The sequence below is a fragment of the Arachis ipaensis genome, chromosome B8 (genome assembly GCF_059453495.1).
Source record: "Arachis ipaensis isolate K30076 ecotype BB chromosome B8, ASM5945349v1, whole genome shotgun sequence".
In the NCBI taxonomy this organism is placed as follows: Eukaryota; Viridiplantae; Streptophyta; class Magnoliopsida; order Fabales; family Fabaceae; genus Arachis; species Arachis ipaensis.
The window spans coordinates 34,711,949-34,732,477 of NC_142443.1; the positions used below are offsets into that span (position 1 = coordinate 34,711,949).

The window sequence follows — 20,529 nt, forward strand, 5'->3', positions numbered from 1 at the left end:
CAAATCAGAGTATCAGACATTCAAAACACTGAAACAGACTCAACAGTGATGACACTAAATTAAACAGAGCATTAGCAAGGAAGAAGAAGAACATTAGCAACATTATTTGAACAAAAAATTCAGAAATTAAAAGTAAGAAGAAGAACCGAACATTCAGAAACTAAACAGAGCCATCAGTAACCAGAGAAAAATTAAAAGAACCATCAGAGTAACAAACTTCAAACATTCACAGCAAACTTCAAACCATCAGAATAACAGATCCAGAACCAAACTTTCAGAGTAACAAAATTTCAAACATTCACAGCGATTAGAAAACAAAGTAACAAAACATTCAAAACCAAACTTCATAGACCATCAGCAACAGCAACAGATCCAGAACCAACCTTCAAACATTCATAACAAAACTTCAAACCATCGGCAAATACAAGACAGATTTGAACAAAACTTCAAAAATTGAAGAAGACTTGAACCAAGACCGAAGCAGACTTGAACAAAAATTGAAGCAGAGTTGAACAAAAATTGAAGCAGACATGATCCAAGACCGAATCAGACTTGAAGAAAAATCAGAAATGGAACAAAAATTGAAGAAAAAGACCAAAGTGAGGATGAAGAAGAGAAGCTACTAACCTGGGTCCGTGCCGAGAAGGCAGCGAAGATGAAGAGCCGAAGAGGAGCTGGGTTAGGCGGCGACGATCAGGCAGTTACCCAACAGATCAGGCGGCAGCTCTGGCAACCCATAAGTGTTTGAAACTCCAACTTTCTCTCAACCGATCAGGCGGCAGCTCTGGCAGTTACCTCCAGTGATGCCGGCTACCCGAAGCTCTGTTGGTGGATTTCTGACACGGCTGTAACAGAAATCAATGAATAATATTCCCAGAAATTAAAGGAAATCAAAATCAGAGGGGAGAACGCCCTTACTGGCAGTGGACTCCAGTGACGCAACCCCTAACAACGGCGACGACGGTGACTCCACGAACGGCGACTGGGCACAGCAGCGCGAATAGCGCCTCCTCCTTCTTCCTCAGTCTTCTTCCCTCCACGCGTTTGTCTCTTCTGCGCATCCTCAGCGTCGTCCGTGATGGAAGATGCGACGGCAGTGGAAGCTGGCAACGACTCGCTCACAATGAAGGCGACGACGGCAGCGGCTTCCTCGGCGACAGCAAAATGCGAACTGATGGCGGCGATGGAGACACAGCAGCGCTCCTTCCTCGCACAGCTCTTCCTCTCGCTCAACGTCTCCCCCTTCCTGACGGCGACACGAGGGCGCAGCGGCAGTGATGGAGGGCTAGGCGGAGGGCAACGCGGCTAGGGTTTCTTTCATTCAGAGTTCTCCAGGATGAATGAATGATTGGGGAAGAGGGGGGTTGGGTCACGGACTCACGGGGATCACTGGATCGGTGGATCCGTTTGTTTTTTTTTTTTAAACGGCGCCGTTTCATCCGAACCGGTCGGTTACCGGTCCGGCCCAACCGACCGGTTCTCGGCCGGTTTGCCGGTTTTTCACCGGTTTTTGTTCGAACGGTTATAAGGAGAGAATCAAACCGCTCACACTGCCGGTTCCCGGTTAAACCGGTTCGACCGGACGGTCCGGTCCGGTTTTCAGAACCTTGGTTATTTTTATCAAGGATGAAATGAAGAATTCTCTTACTAGTTTTGCCTCCTTGTACACTTGGGATAAAAAAGAGGTCAAGCCATAACTCACTTATCTTTTGTTGACTGTCGGCTATTCTTTTCCTTTTTATTTTTTTTGTCAAGTGGATTACAAGTGAATCTTATAATCTTTATACTGGTGCTGATTTGGTAATTCATAAAGTATGTGCTTTGAAGCTGATTCATCTTTTATTTTGCAGCTGGATATGCTACAAGAGGAGAATGAGGTTATATTAGAAAAGGTGGTGCTCTTCTGGCCTAACAAAGTTGGTTTTAAACTCAAATTATGTGATATTTAACATATCTGCTTGATTATATTGACAGTTAAGAGATGCAGAGGAAAAACGCCAATAAGTGGAGTCCAGAGCTAGGAAGCTTGAGAAACAGGTGAGGGTCCCCCCTCCTCTTCTCCTTTTTCCAAACCAAAAAAAAGATAAATAAAATATTTATACAGAGCTCAATTAAATTATTGTACGTGTTAAGTTGAGCAAAATTATTTTATTTAACTTAATATTTCTAATATCTAAATAAAAAAAATCTAATTTTATGTATATAATATTTATAATTATATATTTATTATATTTAATATTATATATTTATTTAAACGATAATTAATAAATATAAATAAAAGCCAAAGGGAACAAGTCATGACTATCTTTAATCCCTAATTTTAGCACTAAATATTTTCGTATATAATTAAAAATGCATAGGATGGACTAGTACAAAGGAAGAAAAATGTAAGATAAGTGAATGATCTCATAAAAGCATAAAATGAACAAATTATGGAACATTACTCTCTCTTTCTTTTTAATTTAGTTTGAAAAAATTGATAATTGTATTAGTTACAATGTTCAATATAAAATTTTGGTTTTTGAATTTGTGATTCTAAGTAAATTATGGCACTCATTAACATAAACAACTGTCCTAGTAATAGTATACTATGAACACATTAAAAAGCTCATACTTATGGCTATTTTTTTGTTATGGATTGAAGAATTGTGGAATCCATTGTTATGGATTGATTGCGTGTGTTTTTTATAGATATGGATATTTTTTTGAAAGTGCAAATTAAAGGGTTGATTTTTGGGGTGGGAAGAAAAAGGAGATTCTGATATTGGGTTTGAAGAATTCGAATTCTGATATTGTTGTGAATTAAAAAAAAATAGAAAAACTCAAATTTAAATCTCCGATTTCTTCTCTAACCCTTCTTCCACACTCATAAATTACACACAGAATTTTAATAATGATAAAAAAACACCACTGTTGAGTCAATATGAAAATTAAAAAACACATACTTATAAGGGACATGTCTTTTTTCATATTGATTGGTGAATGTAATAAATAAATAAGTTGAAGACAAATTGTAAGGACAAAGAATGACAAACTATTTTTATTATTTGAATTATTAGATGTACATTACACTAATCTTAATGAATGACCGACTCTAGTGCGATAAGGTAGATGTTGGGGGAGCTCTCTCTGTTAATCTCTTTTGATGCTATAAAACATAATTATCAGACTCGACTCAACCTAATCAGTTCTACCAAAAACGCAATCACCCTGTCACTTGGCTGGGTTGAGCCACCTTCCTAACCGTCTAAACATCGAATCTGGTAAAAAACAAATTTAACCCGTCCAATTTTTATAAAAACCAGTGACATAACTTGGACCGGCTCATGCTTAATGTTTGTTTTTTAAATTTCGAAAACGTCGTTTTTCTTCATCAAAATCCTTATGTCCTAAACGTGTACTTCCTCTCATCACTATCTCACTAAAACTCGATTTCTCTCATTTCTCTCGCTATGGCTTACTAGCTCTCGCACTCAAGGTTGTCGTTAGTCATCACCGTCTTGTATTCAATCACGTATGTGCACCTTTTTTGCGCTTGTAATCACTGGTGGCAAAAGCAGCAGGTCCTAGGATTGATTGTCGTTGTCGCTCTTTCTTGTTATCGTCTCTCGCTCAATCGCATCCCCTCCTTTCGCTCATAGTCGCTAGTGATAGAAGCAGCAGGTTTCGGGGTTGGTCGTCGTTGTCGTCTCCTTGCTTCGACTCTTAACGTCAACTTCCTTCACGCAACCAAAATCCGGTCCCCAATTTGGTGAGTTCTAACAAATTTTTGTTACTGATTGAACCTTGAATAATTTGTTGCTTAAAATATCATGGTTCTAGAAATTGGGCCAAACTGACCGGTCGGATCGGTCCAACCACAAACCGAACGCATTTGCAGCTCGACTCAAATGGAAAAATCGCAATTCTAAAAACCATACATGACCTGTTTCTTCGGCCGGTTGGACGGAACCGAAACTTGGCCAGTTGGACGGAACCGAAACCAGGCCGGTTTTCCTAGAAACAAAAAAAGAATCGCGCGTCGCGTGACTTCCTTCCCCTGCTGTTCACTCAAATTCAAAGAATGAAACCCTGATTCCTTTAAAGAAATCAAAGAAAGGAACCCTAAAACCCTAGCTTCTCCAACACCGCTGCAAGGACTGTCGCCGTCCGTCGGACTCGGGCACCACAGTCGTCGTTTAGTCGTCCGCTCTTCATCCTCATTCGACAGTCACACCTTCTCAGCATTTCCTTCGACCCTCACTCCCTCGGTAAAGCAAAATCTTCTTTTCTGCCGTTCTACTCCTCCAGCCACTGTCGCGCCCCCGCCGTGTCCTTGCCTTCGTCGCATCTGGTCGAAGACACCGTCTCCATTGCGCTCGTCTGTGCTTGTTTCGCGTGCCCTGAAAGGTACTTTTTACTGTGATTATTGTTTTAATTCGTTTATGATGGTTAAATTGTTATTATTGTGACTATTCTTCAATTATTATTGTTATTAACATTTTTCTGAAAGCCAGACCGGACTGGCGGGTTCAATCGGATTAACCGGGAACCGGTCATCTAACAGGTTCGGTTGATCTTCATAACCTCTTTGCAAAAAACCAGTGAAAAACTGGTTGAACAAGCAGTTAGCTGGTGAACTGATCGAACCGGACGGGTTTTTAAAGAGATGGGTTTTTTAACTTAACCTGAAAACATCATCGTTTTGGAGCCCAAAAAAAAACCGAAGTTGAAAGCCCAGATCCCTTTTCCCCTCCCTTATTATAGACCCCCATTGACACAGCAGCTGCCCTCCTCAACCCTAATTTCGATCTGTATCCACTCTGCACACCACAACTCTACAAGCGATGGCGGTAGTGACCGCGGTAGTGACCACCAGCAGCTGCCACCGTCGTGGTGCGAAACTCTGAACTCTACCGTCGTTACCACAAGCGACACCACCAGTGGCTGCCACTGTCGCGGTTCAAAGGTCGTCGGCGTTGTTTGTTCGAAGGTCTTGGTTCTAAGGTCGTCTGCGTCGTCTGTTCGAAGGTCGCCGTTCGGAACTTCTGAGCATCTGTTCTGTTCTTTTCCGAGCATCTGTGCTGCCACCTCTGTCCTTCTTTGCTCTGCTCTCTGAGCCTCTTAGTGAGGCCTCCTCTGTTCCGAGTATCTGTGCTGAACTACTGCCACCTTTGTCCTCTTCTGCTCTCTGCTCTTAGCCTCTCAGTGAGTCTTCCTCTGTTCTGAGCATCAGTTTTTTATTTCAATTAATTTTTGTGTTTTGTTAAATATATGAATTATCATGGTGTATTTTGGATTTTGAGTTCTGATTTATATGAATTCTGAGTTATATGAATTTTGGATTTTGAATTCTGAGTTATATGAACTATAATGTATATTTTGGATTTTAGATTTTGAATTCTGAGTTATAGGAATTATCATGCTGAGTTATATGAATTATCATGCTATATTTTAGATTTTGGATTTTGGATTTTGAATTCTGAGTTATATGAATTCTGGATTTTGAAATTATATATAATTTTTTTAATAACTTTAGTTAATATTATATTAAACTGGTTGAACTCCAGTTAAACTCCGGTCGAACCAATAAACCTGTAAACTAGTGACCTGTCCGGTTTATTGACCGATCCGGTTCTCGCAACCTTGGTTATTAATGGGGTTTATGATTCTTAATCATTTTTAACTCTGTTGTTGTTTTGTTGTCCTTATTTTTTTATCGTAAATGTCTAGTCTTAATCTTGTTTCGTTGTTATTTTGCTAAATTGTTGGGTTACTTTGTTTTAATTTGCTTAATTGTTGGGTTGTGTTTCAATTTGCTGGATTGAGATTGAGACTGAGATTGTTCTTGTTTCTTGTTGTTGGGTTCCTTTCTTGATAATTTGCTGGATTGAGATTGAGATTGCTCGTCTCTTGATATCGGGTTGCTGATCTTCTATTCAAGTCTTATTCTTGTTAAATTGTTAATTTGCTAAATTATTGTTGCGAATCCTTGAAATTGAGAATGTCCATGTTTCTTGTTATTGGGTTGCCATCACTGAATGTTGAATTTGTTGCTGTCTTGTTCAAATAATTACTTAACTAAATTCTTTTGTTCGGTTTTTTAGTTTGCACTTAAGTTTCAAAAGAACATTTTTTGGGAGTGCTCTTTTTTTTTTGCATTTTGGAGGGTTGTATTCTAAGGTGAGAGAATTAGGTGTGTTCTTGGGACCCTTCCTACTGAGATTGTTGAAGCTGAAGAGCAGTAGCATTTGGAGGAACAAGTTGAAAGTTTTAGAACTGCTCTTCAAGTTGCTTGAATCCTTCCTCAAAAGCAAAAGCTTTCAAAAGCTTTCAACTTGTTCCTCCAAATGCTACTGTTAGAAGACACAAACTCCTCAGCTTCAACAATCTCAGTCCCCAAGAACACACCTAATTCCCTCACCTTAGAATACAACACTCCACACAACAGATCAAACTCGAGCCCCTTCTCAGCACATTCAATGTACATTACCATTCCATTAATGCCATTTTTTCCTGAAATCATTGTCTCCAATTCACACTCAAGGGTCTCCAAGTTCATCACAAAGTTGCAAAAAAAAAGGAACACTCCCAAAAAATGTTATTTTGGAAACTTGAGTGCAAATTAAAAAACCGAACAAAAGAATTTAACTAAGTAATTATTTGAACAAGATAGCGACAAATTCAACGTTCAGTTAAGTGATGGCAACTCAATAACAAGAAAGAGGGACATTCTCAATCTTAAGGATTCGCAACAACAATTTAGCAAATTAGCAATTTAACAAGAATAAGACTTGAAAATCAGCAACCCGATAGCAGGGGATGTGCAATCTCAATCTCTAACCAGCAAATTATCAATAACAAGACCTGAATAGAAAATTCAGCAACCCAATAACAAAAAATAAAAACAGTTTCAATCTCAATTCAACAAATTGAAATACAACCCAATAATTAGCAAATTGACACAGCAACCCAACAATTTAGCAAAATAACAACGGAACAAGGTCAAGAATAGACATTCACGATAAAAAAATAAGGACAACAACATAACAGAGTTAACAAAAACATGATCAAAAATTTTAAACCTCAGTAATAACCAAGGTTGTGAGAACCGGACCAGTCAATAAACCGACCAGGTCACTGGTTTATTGGTTCGACCGGGATTCAACCTGTTTAATAAAATTATTAAAAAATTTATATATAATTTCAAAATCTAGAATTCATATAACTCAAAATTACCTAAAATACAGCACGATAATTCATATAACTCGAAATTCAAAATCCAGAATACATATAACTCAGAATTCAAAATACAGCATTATAGTTCATATAACTCAGAACTCAAAATCCAAACTACACTATGGTAATTCATATATTTAACAAAACACAAAAAATAACTGAAATAAAAAACTGATGCTTGGAACAGAGGAGGACTCACTAAGAGGCTGAGAGCACAGAGCAAAAGAGGACAAAGGTGGCAGTAGTTCAGCACAGATGCTCGGAACAGAGGAGGCCTCACTGAGAGGCTCAGAGAGCAGAGCAGAGGAGGACAGGTGGCAGCACAGATGCTCACAAAAGAACAGAACAGATGCTCAGAAGTTCCGAACGGCGACCTTAGAACCAAGACCTTCGAATCGACGACCTTTGAACCGCGACGGTGGCAGCCACTGGTGGTGTCGCTTGTGACAGTGGCAGCCGCTGGTGGTCACTGCCGGCGTCACTTGTAGAGTTGTGGTGTGCAGAGTGGATACAGATCGAAATTAGGGTTGAGGAGGACGGCTGCTGTGTCAGTGGGGTCTATAATAGGGGAAGGGAAAGGGGATCTCGGCCTTCAACTTCAGATTTTTTTCCGGGCTCCAAAACGGTGCTGTTTTCAGGTCAAGTTAAAAAATCGGTCTCTTTAGAAACCCGTCTGTTTCGATCGGTTCACCAGCTAACCGTTGGTTCAACTGGTATTTTGTAGAGATTTTGAAGATCAATCGGTCCGGTTCTCGTTTAATCCGATTAAATCTGCCGATCCGGTCCGATTTTCAAAACAATGTTAATAACAATAATAATTGAAGAAGAAGAACAATAATAATAACAGTTTAACCATCATAAACGAATTAAAACAATAATCACAGTTACATTTCAGGGCAGGCGAGACGAGCGCATTGGGGACGGCGGCTTCGACCAAATGCGACGAAGGCGGGGCCGCGACTGTGGCTGGAGGAGCAGAACGGCAGAAAAGAAGATTTTGCTTTGCTGAGAATGAGGGTCGAAGGAAATGCTGAGAAGGTGCGATTGGAACTAATACAAAACCAAAATTTTATATTAAACATTGAACTAATACAATTACCAATTTCTTCAAACTAAATTAAAAAGAAAGAGAGTAATGTTCCATACTATTTTATAATTAAGTTAATTCTAATAAAAATATCTTTGTTAACTATGCATTTTTTTAAATGTGTGCAACTTCTTTATGTTTGTTATATTATTTGTCTTTAAAAAGTTTGTACTTTTTTTTTACATAAAATACATTTAAGAAAGAGTTCTTACTTCAAAAGTCTTATTCAAAAATTTAGTAAAGATGCAAAATGAAATTTGTTCATTTTATGCTTTTACGAGATCATTCACTTATCTTACATTTTTCTTCCTTTGTACTAATTCATCTTATGCATTTTTTATTATATACGAAAATATTTAGTGCTAAAATTGGGGATTAAAGATAGTCACGACTTGTTTCTTTTGGCTTTTATTTATATTTATTAATTATCGTTTAAATAAATATATAATATTAAATGTAATAAATATATAATTATAAAATATTATATACATAAAATTAGATTTTTTTAATTGAGATATTATAAATATTAAGTTAATTAAAATAATTTTGCTCAACTTAACACGTACAATAATTTATTTAATTTAGCTCAGGATAACACTCAATGTTATACCATATTTTTACTTTTGACATAGAAATATAAGAGTATGTGTTTAATTTTGATGCACTGATAGTATAAAATATTTTATACAGTCGTGCAATCACACCTGTTTTTTTGGATGACCATTCAAGCGATCAATAAAAATAGTAATTATTTTTCATGATGTGACATTACGTCATTATGCACGTGTAAAACTGGTTTATAATGATAGTGCATCAAAATTAAATTCACAAGAGTATATATACTAAATAATAATGCTCTACAATCAATTCCAAGTGAATTATACCCAAATTCAACTAAGTTGCTATAATCGTTTTTCACATCACGCGCCACTTACCGTGAATGCACTTTTTTTCATCGTGATTCTTCTTCATCTCACTTACACTCTCTTTCTACTTCTTCTTTTTGTCCTCCTCCTTTTTCCTAATCTTTCTCTTTTCTTATTGTTGTTGTCATTACCACCTCCTCTTCCTTCTCCTCTGTATTCTTTTTTCATTTAATTTCTTCTTTTCTTTACTTTCCCTTCTCCTCCATCATCGTCACGTCATTGTCATCGTCATCGTTATCGTTGATTTCTTATACGTAAATAACATTGTTCATTCTCTTTTGAATTTTTTGACTTGTTCAACTTAATGTCGCTGCCTTATCTACTTATTTTTTCACTTATTTTTTTCTATTAAAATTTATAAATATGCAACTCATTTCTTCATGAAATAAATTCTTAGTACCATCACATCATTAAGTTGAAAATGTTGGTGTTAAAGTGAAGACATTTTGTTGTTGTTCTTTAGAAATTTATGTGTTGTTTGATCAGATATGTCGTCTTCTTTTTATACGTGAATGTCGTTGTTCATTCTCTTTCAAATTTTTGCACTTGTTCTACTTAATTTAGCTACATTATATAATAATTTTTCACTTATTCTCTTTTCTATTAAAATTTGTGAATCTGAACTCAAATCTTCATGAAATAAGTTTAGTTTTATCATATCATTTAATTAGAAATTTTGGAGTTAGAGTGAAGACATTTCACTGTTCTTTTTTAGATTTTTATATTTTGTTTTATATACGAGATAATTATTCAATTCACTGAATGTATAATGTTTTTTTAGAAAGATTCAATATTTTATTACGTCATGTTATTGAACTTCTTATGTCAATTTTAAGTCATTTTGGTGCCATCAATATGATCTTTAGTATTCAATTTATTTTTTACCTACTGTATCATTGTATTTTGATACTATTTGTTTTGTTCAATTCACATCATAGCTTTTTTTTTATTCAATATTTGAACTCAATTAATTGACTAAGAAAATAAAAGTTTATATTTTGATACTTTTATTCATGCTAATTTATAAATGAACAATTTAATGTTTTCTATTTTAAAATATACAATGTATTTTAAACAAGGATAAAGTATATTTTTTGTTTTTAAAATTTGTTAAAAATTTAAAAAATATCTCTAAGTTTTATTTTATTTTAATTCCATTTTAAAAGTTTTCAATTTGCATTATATATACTCTAGGTGAGTGGTGACTAATTTTTCAAAAACTTTTAAATTAATTTAGCAATAATTTCACAAGAACAACTTTTAACATAAGCAAATCAGACATACTTGAGTCGCAAAAAAAGAATCAGACATAGTTGTCAAGCATTATTACTGATTTGTTCTAAACTTTCCAAAAATTTATTAGAGATATACTTGATACAAATTGAAAATTTTAGAAACAAAATTGAAACAAAATAAAATTTAAAAATATTTTTAAAATTTTTGCCAAAATTTAAGAGAAAAATTTATAGGTTGTAGTATTTGGTACTTTACTTTAAGTATCATATCTTGCCCATTCATTTCAACTCCATATCAACGTCACCGAATCTTAAAAGAACTTTGATTTGACAAGAATGATACGCTCACATTGCCCATGCTACTAATTCTCTTAAATTCCGAGAGACCGAAGGGAATTATAGGCAACCTATGTAAAATTATAAATTTGCTCATAGTCAATTTATCTGAAGCCATTGTCGATGTTTATTTTGCATTTGCAAATGAACAAAGAGCATATGTCCATATATGATAATGGAAAGACTGAAAATATAAAGGGCAAAACAAAAGGATAAACAAAGAGAAGATACAAGTACTTTGCCATTTACCAGCCTGTTTACCGCACAGGCTGCCAATCAGGTGATCAATTCTCATAATATATAAATGCGTTTTCTACAAAACAACAAAGAAGCCTTGTCCCACTAGGTGGGGTCGGCTACAAGAATCAAACGATGTTATTGTGCTCTGTCATGTATTATGTCTACAGAGAGATTGTTTACATGTAAATCTCGTTTGACCACCTCATGGATGGTCTTCTTAGATTTTTTTCTGCCTTTCGCCCCTTGTCCATCTTCCATCTCATCCACCCTCCTGATTGGGTGTTCTATCGGTCTTCTTTTCACATGTCCAAACCACTTGAGACGCGATTTAACCATCTTTTCCACAATGGTTGTTACTCCAACTCTCTCCCTTATATCTTCGTTCCTTATTTTATCCAATCGCGTATGACTACTCATCCATCTTAACATCTTCATCTCTGCCACACTCAACTTATGTTCGTGCTCCTCTTTGGCCGCCCAACACTCCGTACCATAAAGTATAGCCGGTCTTATAGCGGTGCAATAGAATTTACCTTTAAATTTTAAAGGCACTTTTTTTGTCGCAAATAAAACCAGATGCACTTCGTCATTTTGACCAACCTGTTTGGATCCTATGATTTACATCCTGTTCAATCTCTCCATTATCCTGTATGATGCATCCAAGATACGTAAAACTTTTAACTTTTCGTAGGATGTTTTCTCCAATCTTCACCTTTATATTAGGGTTTTCCCTTCTCAAACTGAACTTACATTTCATATATTCCGTCTTGCTACGACTTATGTGTAGACCATACACTTCTAGAGCTTCTCTCCATAAGTCCAACTTCTTATTTAGGTCTTCTCTTGACTCTCCCATAAGGATGATATCATCAGCAAAAAGCATGCACCATAGCACAGGCTCTTAAATGTGCTCTGTGAGTACTTCCTAAACAAATGTGAAAAGGTATGGACTTAAGGATGATCTCTGGTGTAATCCTATACCAATAGGAAATTCCTCTGTCACACCTCCTTGAGTCTTCACACTAGTTGTGGCCCTATCATATATGTCTTTAATTGCACGAATATATGTGATCCTTACTCTCTTCTTTTTTAAAACCTTCCATAAGACCTCCCTTGGTACCTATCATACGCTTTTTTCAAATAAATAAACACCATATGTAGATTCCTTTTATTACTACGATACCTCTCCATCATCCTTTTTAAAAGGTATATTGCTTCCGTGGTAGATCTGCTTGGCATAAATCCAAATTGGTTTTCTGTTACTTGTGTCTCTTTTTCAACCTCCCATAACTTCATGGTATGACTCATAAGCTTAATCTCTCTATAATTTTCGCAACTTTGTATATCCTCCTTATTCTTATAGATAGGTACCAAGGTGTTCTTTCTTCACTCATCAGGCATCTTCTTTGACCTTAAAATCTCATCTGTTTTAGAGCCTCTTTTACCTCGAAGTCTCAAATCCTTTGATAGTAGTCAAAGTTTTGATCTTCTTCCCTTGTGCATAACCAACCAAGGCTCGGAAGAGTCTTCTGTTCCTCATTAAATAACTCGTAGAAGTAGTTCTTTCACCTTTCATTAATCATCTCCTCTCGAGCCAACACCTCTCCATCCTTATCCTTTATGCACTTAACCTGATCCAAATCTCTCGTTCTTCTTTCACGGCTCTTTCCGATTGTATATATACATTTTTCTCCTTCTTTCGTGTCCAAAGACTGGTAGAGACCCTCATATGCTCTTGTTCTTGGTTCACTTACAGCTACTTTTGTCTCTTTCTTAGCCGCCTTGTATTTTTCCAGTTATCTGCGTTATGGTATAAAGACCACTCTTTAAAGCACTCTCTTTATCTTTTCTTGTACACTCAAATTCCAATTTCCACCACCAGGACTCCTTGTCTCTTGGTCCTATTCCTTTAGATTCACCAAAGTTTTCTTTTGCTGTTCTTCTAATAACTTCTGCAATCTCACTCCACATCTCTTCCGCGCTTCCATTCTCATCCCATTTTGTCTATTCTCTTACCCGTCTTAGAAAGCTTCTTTGTTCCTCACCTTTCATCCGCCACCACCTCGTCCTTGGGTTCTTTGTATGATGTCTTTTTCTCAACTTTTGCTCAACGCGAAAATCCATGACAAGCATCTTATGTTGTGTTGTCAAACTCTCTCCCGGGATAATTTTATAATTAATGTAAAATTTCCGGTCGACTCTCCTCAACAAGAAGAAGTCGATTTGAGAGTTTGTCCTGCCACTCTTATAGGTTATAAGATGTTCGTCTCTCTTTTTAAAACATGTATTTGCGATGAAAAGATCAAAGGTTGAGGAAAAGTCCAAAATAGTTTTACCCTCGGCATTGATGACCCCGAAACCATGGCCTCCGTAAATACTCCCATACCCAGTCACTTCTCTCCCAACATGGCCATTTAAATCTCCTCCTAAGAAAATCTAATCTCCCAAAGGTATGTCTTGAACTAAACTCTCTAGATCCTCCCAAAATCTTATCTTGTGTTGTTCGTCCGAGCCCACTTGCAGTGCATAGGCGCTAATCACATGGAAAGCACCTCCCTCCACCACAAGTTTGATAGAGATGATTTGAACTCCCACCCTCTTGACATCCACTACGTTCTTCTTCCACTGCTTATCCACAATAATTCCAACCACATTCCTATTCTTCACCTTTCCTGTATACCAAAGTTTGAAACCAGAAGTATCCAACTCCCTAGCCTTCGCACCAACCCATTTTGTTTTTTGTAGGCACATAATGTTAATCTTCCTCCTTGTCATGGTGTCCATCATCTCCATGGACTTTCTTGTTAGAGTGCCTATGCTCCATGTCCCAAATCTCAACCTTTTATTGCTCTGACTTTTACCTTTTACTTTGTGAACTAGCTTATTTACCCTCGTCCGTTCACGAAAACGCGAGAACCCTTGCTCATTTATCACTTCATCCGGGCACCGATGCAACGGCTGTTGCTCATTTGACACCGTACTCGAGCCATACAGCGCGTTGCTTCCGGGCAACGACCTAGTTTTAGCGCAATAATGTCTTTGATTCATGTCATGGGTATTCGACTATATTTTTATATTGGTTGTCGAAGACCTAACACAACCCTTCTCCTTTATCTGGACTTGGGACCGGCTTTGTACCGCAAGTGTAACATAGGCGGTATTTTATAATTTTATAATTTTTTCATGACATAAAAATATAACACACGGTTAGTGAAGATAATGCACTTTATAAGCATTTCAGTTTCCATTTCATACCTTTATGTTTATGTGTATAATGCATTTTTCTTTCTTGGCTTCTCTCCGTTTGAACTTGGAAAGGAGCATTGTTGGGGAGAGATTTTCGGTGGTAATGAATTGGTGGTCAAATCCAGCGCTAATGAGGTAATTTATGTTAAGAAAGGCAACGACTTCCCATGGTTTCTTCTCACAGATTCGCATAATTTGTATCTTTGAGGTGGGTAATTCCCAGTAGTTTTGAATAATTTTAATTCTTTATTGAATTCCGTCTTCATGAAGAGAGATTGTTTTCGGTTTTCTGTTAGGTTCTTCATTTTCGGTATGTAATGATTTTGTTAAGGTTTGCAATTGTGTTTCTGATTTTTCACTAGAGTTTTTGTGTAGTTAAATCTAAGTTTTTGTAATTTTCCGTTGATTTTAATAGTCAGTTTTGTATAATGTACACTGAACCATTGAGTTAATAATATTCTCATATACACTTGATTTTGGTTACATTGTCAATGCTTCAAATTTTGTAGGCTTCATTTTGTGTTAAGGTGATAAGATCTACTCCAAAAGTGTCCCAGGGGGAAGGGGTGCCAATATACCAAGTAGTATGATTTTGTTTATAACTTTATATACAAATACATATATACTTTTATATTTCTTATGTTACAGAAAGTTGTGTAGAGCACAATATTGGAAGTCATTTATAACATGTTCACGTTCATTAATTTGGATATGAACATTAAAATATTACAAACAGCTCTTTTGATAGTCAGTTACAAAAAATAAATTATACAATATGAGCAAAGAAAAATTGAGTTGTGATAGATATTTTTTTTTACTGTTGTAGTGGATTGATCTCATCTTGTGTTTTAAGTTTGGATGGTTTCTCAACTTAATTTTTTCCGCAATATAATTTTTTCTTATATCATGATCAAATTTTGCAAGTAAGTTTCACAAATCATAATTGGATAGATACACGTGATACCTAGCATGAGATGAGATGTCATTGTTTATAGAATGCGTATTTTCTTAGATTATGTCTCTATTGTATGTTATTTTTTAATTATTTTTTTGGTCGTATTTATTGTATAAAATTGAAGTGGAATTATACCTCCCTTGAATAAATGAGTTGGGTCAAGTAATATAGCAAACAAAGACTAATAATTACTATGCTTAAATATATGTTTGAAAATATAGAATCATGATTGTATACTAATAAACGAACAAACATATTACGGTTTGTTTTTGTTAAATGTTGGAAGGTGTTTGAATATAAGTAACAAGAATTATTCTATTAGACTCACCGTCACAGAGTGAGTGTATGTCAGGTGAATGTTGAGCTTCCTAACATAAATCTTTTTGGTAAATTTTAAGATCTGCAAACCAATTGTTACTTGTCCAATGTCCATGTCACTTAAAATTTTTTACTTAGATCAATCCAACATATGAAGTAAATGTAAATCAAAAAGAAAAAATAAATAAATTAAGAACAATGTTATCTTGACATATAGTAGTATTGTTGTTTATTAATTGGAATTTTAAATTATTTTTTACTTCAGCAATTCCGGTTATATCTTTTGGAGAATAATTGGAGAGAAATATTAGTACAAAAATATTTTTCAAGTTCATATAATTTTAGTATTTTAAGTTTTCGATTGATCCAATTGAATCGGTCAATCAAGACCAATTTTTAGAACCTTAAAAAATACACACAAAATAACTTGATTTATAATTTAATTCTATTGAAAATTGATGTAAAAATTACATACAATACATCGCTCAATAACATACTAAAATGTATAAATAATTTAAAGTCTCAAAATACACAAAAAAAAATTCTTTTAATAAAATTTCAATAACTCATAAAAATTGACCGAATGAAAGGTCATAAATCAAAGTGATAGAAAATATTAAAAGTTGCTATAATGATAATAATTAATTATGATCAGATGAAAAAAAAAGTGAAAGAAGAAAATGAAAAAGTAAAAAAAGACAATATAAATTAATAATTTTAAAAATAATAATAAAATTAAAGATAATTTAAGAAATTAAATATAAAATTAAAAAAAATATTTTTTATTTATTAAAATTATGCATGAAGATTACGAGTGTTTTGTTGTGTTTTGTTTTAAATTAAATATTATTAAAAATAAATAAATAAACTTAATAATGCTTATAAATAATTAATTTGTATTTAATGTTTATAAATATTTATTTTTATTTTGTTACACATAATTTTTTTAATATATTATTTAATTTAAATTCATAAATTTTATACGTTCTAAAGTTAAATAAATATTAAAATTTTTATATGTTTTTAAATATTTTTATTTTAAAATTTTAAATTATTCTATTAAATTTATAATTCTAAAAATAAAAATATAAAAATTAAGCTAATATATATATAGAGAGTATAAGTTGATATTCCAAACCTGGTCGCTTGTCAACAACCCCATCTTTCATCTTTTAACTAGGGGTATTCGTAGATCGAATCGTATCCGTAGATCCGTGATAAATATTTCACATTCGATTCGAAAATTGCGGATCTGATTCGATCCGCAGATTGATCTGATCGGATAGACACCCTTTACGGATTGGATCACGGATATCTGTTCTACATCCGCGAATTCGCACATCCACACAATAATAATTAAAAAATAAATAAATATATATATGTTTGGTATTATATTTACTTGTTTGTATGTTTTAGTTAGTAATTATTATTCATATATTGTATTATTTTATTTTTATTATTTAAAAAAATTTGATTAAAAATATTTTAGGAATAAATAAATTTAAAAGTGTGAAAGAAATATTTTTATTAAATTTTTTACACAAAAATATAAGAGAAAAGGACAAATCCGTCCCTGACCTTTTTTTAGAAGACATTTTCGTCCCTGATGATTGCAAAATACAATGATGTCCCTGACCCTTCAAAATTTTGGACAAATCTATCCCCCCATTTATCTCAGCCCGTTAGCCCCGTCGGAAAGTGCTGAGTTGGCTGCCGTGACTCTGACGTGGATGTAACGGGGGGACACGTTGGCATGACTTTCTGGAAATAAGACAGATTAGTCCCCAGCCCCCTTAAACGACGCCGTTTCTCTCCCACCCCTCCAAACACAGTTTAATTCCCATATGCAATACCCATAACACCCATGCTTTCTCCTCTGAATTACTGAAAACCCTAGAAGAGCAACGATCAAAGTTCTCCCCACCCCTGTTTCTCCCTCCAAAAATTGCACTACGTGGAAGAGCCATCGGTTCGTCGTGGAGTTGCTGTGGGAGGCCAACAAAGAGGGTTTCGTTGAGGGCGTACTTGCTGTCTTCCTTAGAAGGTAAGATCGTGATCCTTTTCGTTTAAGTTTTAGTTATTGTGTGGGAAGAAAGGGTGAATGCAGTGTGTGTGCATGTTGAGAGTGTGGGAAACAGGGGTATAATGTAGTGGTTTATTTCTTTTGAAAACGTTGTGTGTATGATCAGTAGGGGGGAACTTGTTCGGACAAACGGGTTTCGTTCAAAATTTTGGTAACTGTTTATTGACTGAGACGTTGTTGATCATTGGTTAATTTCAGATGGTTGACGTTTTTGTGGTGCCGGTTTTTCACCATGGAGGGAAGTTTGTCAGAGGGATTGATGGAGCCCTGGTTTATGAAAATGGGAAGGAAGAGAGGTTCCCTGAGATGGACCTGGACTTTGTGAACTTTGGGGACTTTGTTACGTTGTTCAAGGGTTTGGGATACCAGTCATATAGGGAAGTATACTGGTACGATCCCACAAGTAGCGACATTGAGTCGGGTTTGAATATTCACATTCGATTCGAAAATTGCGGATCTGATTCGATCCATAGATTGATTTGATCGGATAGACACCCTTTACGGATTGGATCACGAATATCTGTTCTACATCCGCGAATCTGCACATCCACACAATAATAATTAAAAAATAAATAAATAAATAAATATATATATATATATATATATATATATATATATATAGTTTGGTATTATATTTACTTGTTTGTATGTTTTAGTTAGTAATTATTATTCATATATTGTATTATTTTATTTTTATTATTTAAAAAAAATTGATTAATTATATTTTAGGAATAAATAAATTTAAAAGTGTGAAAGAAATATTTTTATTAATTTTTTTACACAAAAATATAATTAAAAGGAAAAGGTTAAATTATGGCCGATATCATATTCGATCCGATCCGCATGCACCCTACTCTTAACTTTCTAGTGCTTTACCCTAATCCTAGCTTTTTGCTGCCGCAGCACCACCGATCTCGTTCGATCAGAGAGAGTGATGGCGGAATTGGATGCTGCTGAGTCAAAAAGACGAAAAACTGAGCAGGTTGAAAACTTGAAATGGCGAAGGAAGCGTGCCTTTGCCTTATGACGTATGGAAAGTTGATCGTGATCAAACTGACCAATTTAAAGGAAGAAGTTGATGTCAAAGATTGGACTTGTTTACCTCCACCACCGTTCGAGATGTTTTTGGATCTTCCAGGTCATGATATGTGTCCCTTCGAGTTCGACTCCAAGATCTATATGGCGCCGTCCTGCAAGTTGAGCCTGCCGCGTGAAATTGGCAGAGCCAAATCCGTTTCCATGGGGAATCTGGTCGCCTGGCCAATCTACGAAATCAAATTTGAGGAGCGCAGAATTGCCTCAACGCTGGATGGTGCACCCTTTCCTTTCCACAAATCATACATCGCAAACACGCCAGGCTCAGGCGATGTTTACTTCTATATAAATGTGAGGCGACGGGTCAAAGATGAATCTAGATTTTACGTTCTTTGTTCTGGTTCTAGAGTTTGGAAACCCTTGATGGCTCCTGGGGCCCGCCATCATTAGCGAGCCACATGTCGAGAATACCATGTTCGTCCTCGACAACAACCTCTTTTTTTCATCGTCCAGGGAGTCGGAGAGAGACTCCTATTTGGCCCACTTCGACCCCATAAAAGAGACTTGGATGGATATGTCTGCCGCTGATAACAATCTTTCGAACTTCAGAACGGGTAGACTCATTAGCGGCAGTGACCAATGTCGTATTACTTATTTCCCACACATTTATGTGTCCCTTCCCGGTCTTGGAAGCAGCAACTACACCGTTTGCCTTACACATGAGTATGTGGAGGAACCTCCTCATACACCTTTGAACAAGGTCCTTGCCATTCTCGTTAACCCCCAGAATGGCCTAGTCGCATTATATCAATACCTTGATGTGGGTTTTGAGGGTCTTCTACCACCGATGGAAGGACCCGGCAGATTCAATTTTGTTGACCTTGGCAACGGGAAGCTGTGTGCAATATGCTCTAGGCAGTTATTGGGTTCCGATCCCGATTCATCCGCGCACTGCTTTTCCATTTTCACACTGTCCATATTGAAGGACTTTGCAGTATTGCAACTTGACAGTGGGGCTCCTCCCATGGAGCGAGATTTCTTACAAGTTACTGTCCATAAGAAGAGTGTCTTCACCATGGAGAACCGTGGGATTACTAATTGTATGTGCCATGCGTTTGTTTGGCCACCTAATAAGGGAGGAAGATTTCAGCACAGGACAACTCTAATTTAGTAACATTTCTTGTGGGTCATTTTCAATAGGATTATGAATGAACAATGAATTGAATATTGATGTCTTTCAGGAATATGATCTTACTTTGAGTTGTGTCTATATTCTCTTCAACTCGTACAAAATTATCTGCGCATTTTGAGATATTTGCATTATTGCTGCTGGTCATATTAAATGATCAACTCACTGCTTTCTATTTCAAAATACATGATGCATTTTAAATAATTAATTCAACTGATAGCCCGCACATATTATGTCAAAAGAAACATTTTGAAGTTTCACATAAAGTTAGAATGATTCTTGTTTGAAAAATTTAGTTTAAAAATTTGATTTGAGTCATATTAATATGGTGAATTCTACTTTAAAGATGCAACATTGTATAAATGTACAGAGATAATTTTGAGGATGACACGTGCCCCGAATGCAGCGTATTAAGAGACACATAATTTACCATTTGAGCTGAGCTGCCATCATCTTTTATTTGTAGCTGAGCCGTGTTGTTGTCAACGCGGTACATGTGCATAGGTCCCTTAAAGCTATTGGGTTGGGCTTCTCTTTTTGTGTTGTTGTCAACGCGGATAGGTCCCTTAATACTATTGGGTTGGGTTTCTCTTTTTGCAATGTCAGTGATGTATTCCTTTTAAAGGAAGTGGAACTGGTTCGAACTAGATTAGGAGATTTG

At 35.7% G+C, this 20,529-nt stretch overlaps 1 pseudogene; it reads left to right on the top strand.

Annotated features, from left to right (window-relative positions):
* Window positions 1-14,261: 14,261 nt before the first annotated feature.
* LOC148547668 (uncharacterized) lies at window positions 14,262-19,850 on the top strand (annotated as a pseudogene).
* Window positions 19,851-20,529: the final 679 nt, after the last annotated feature.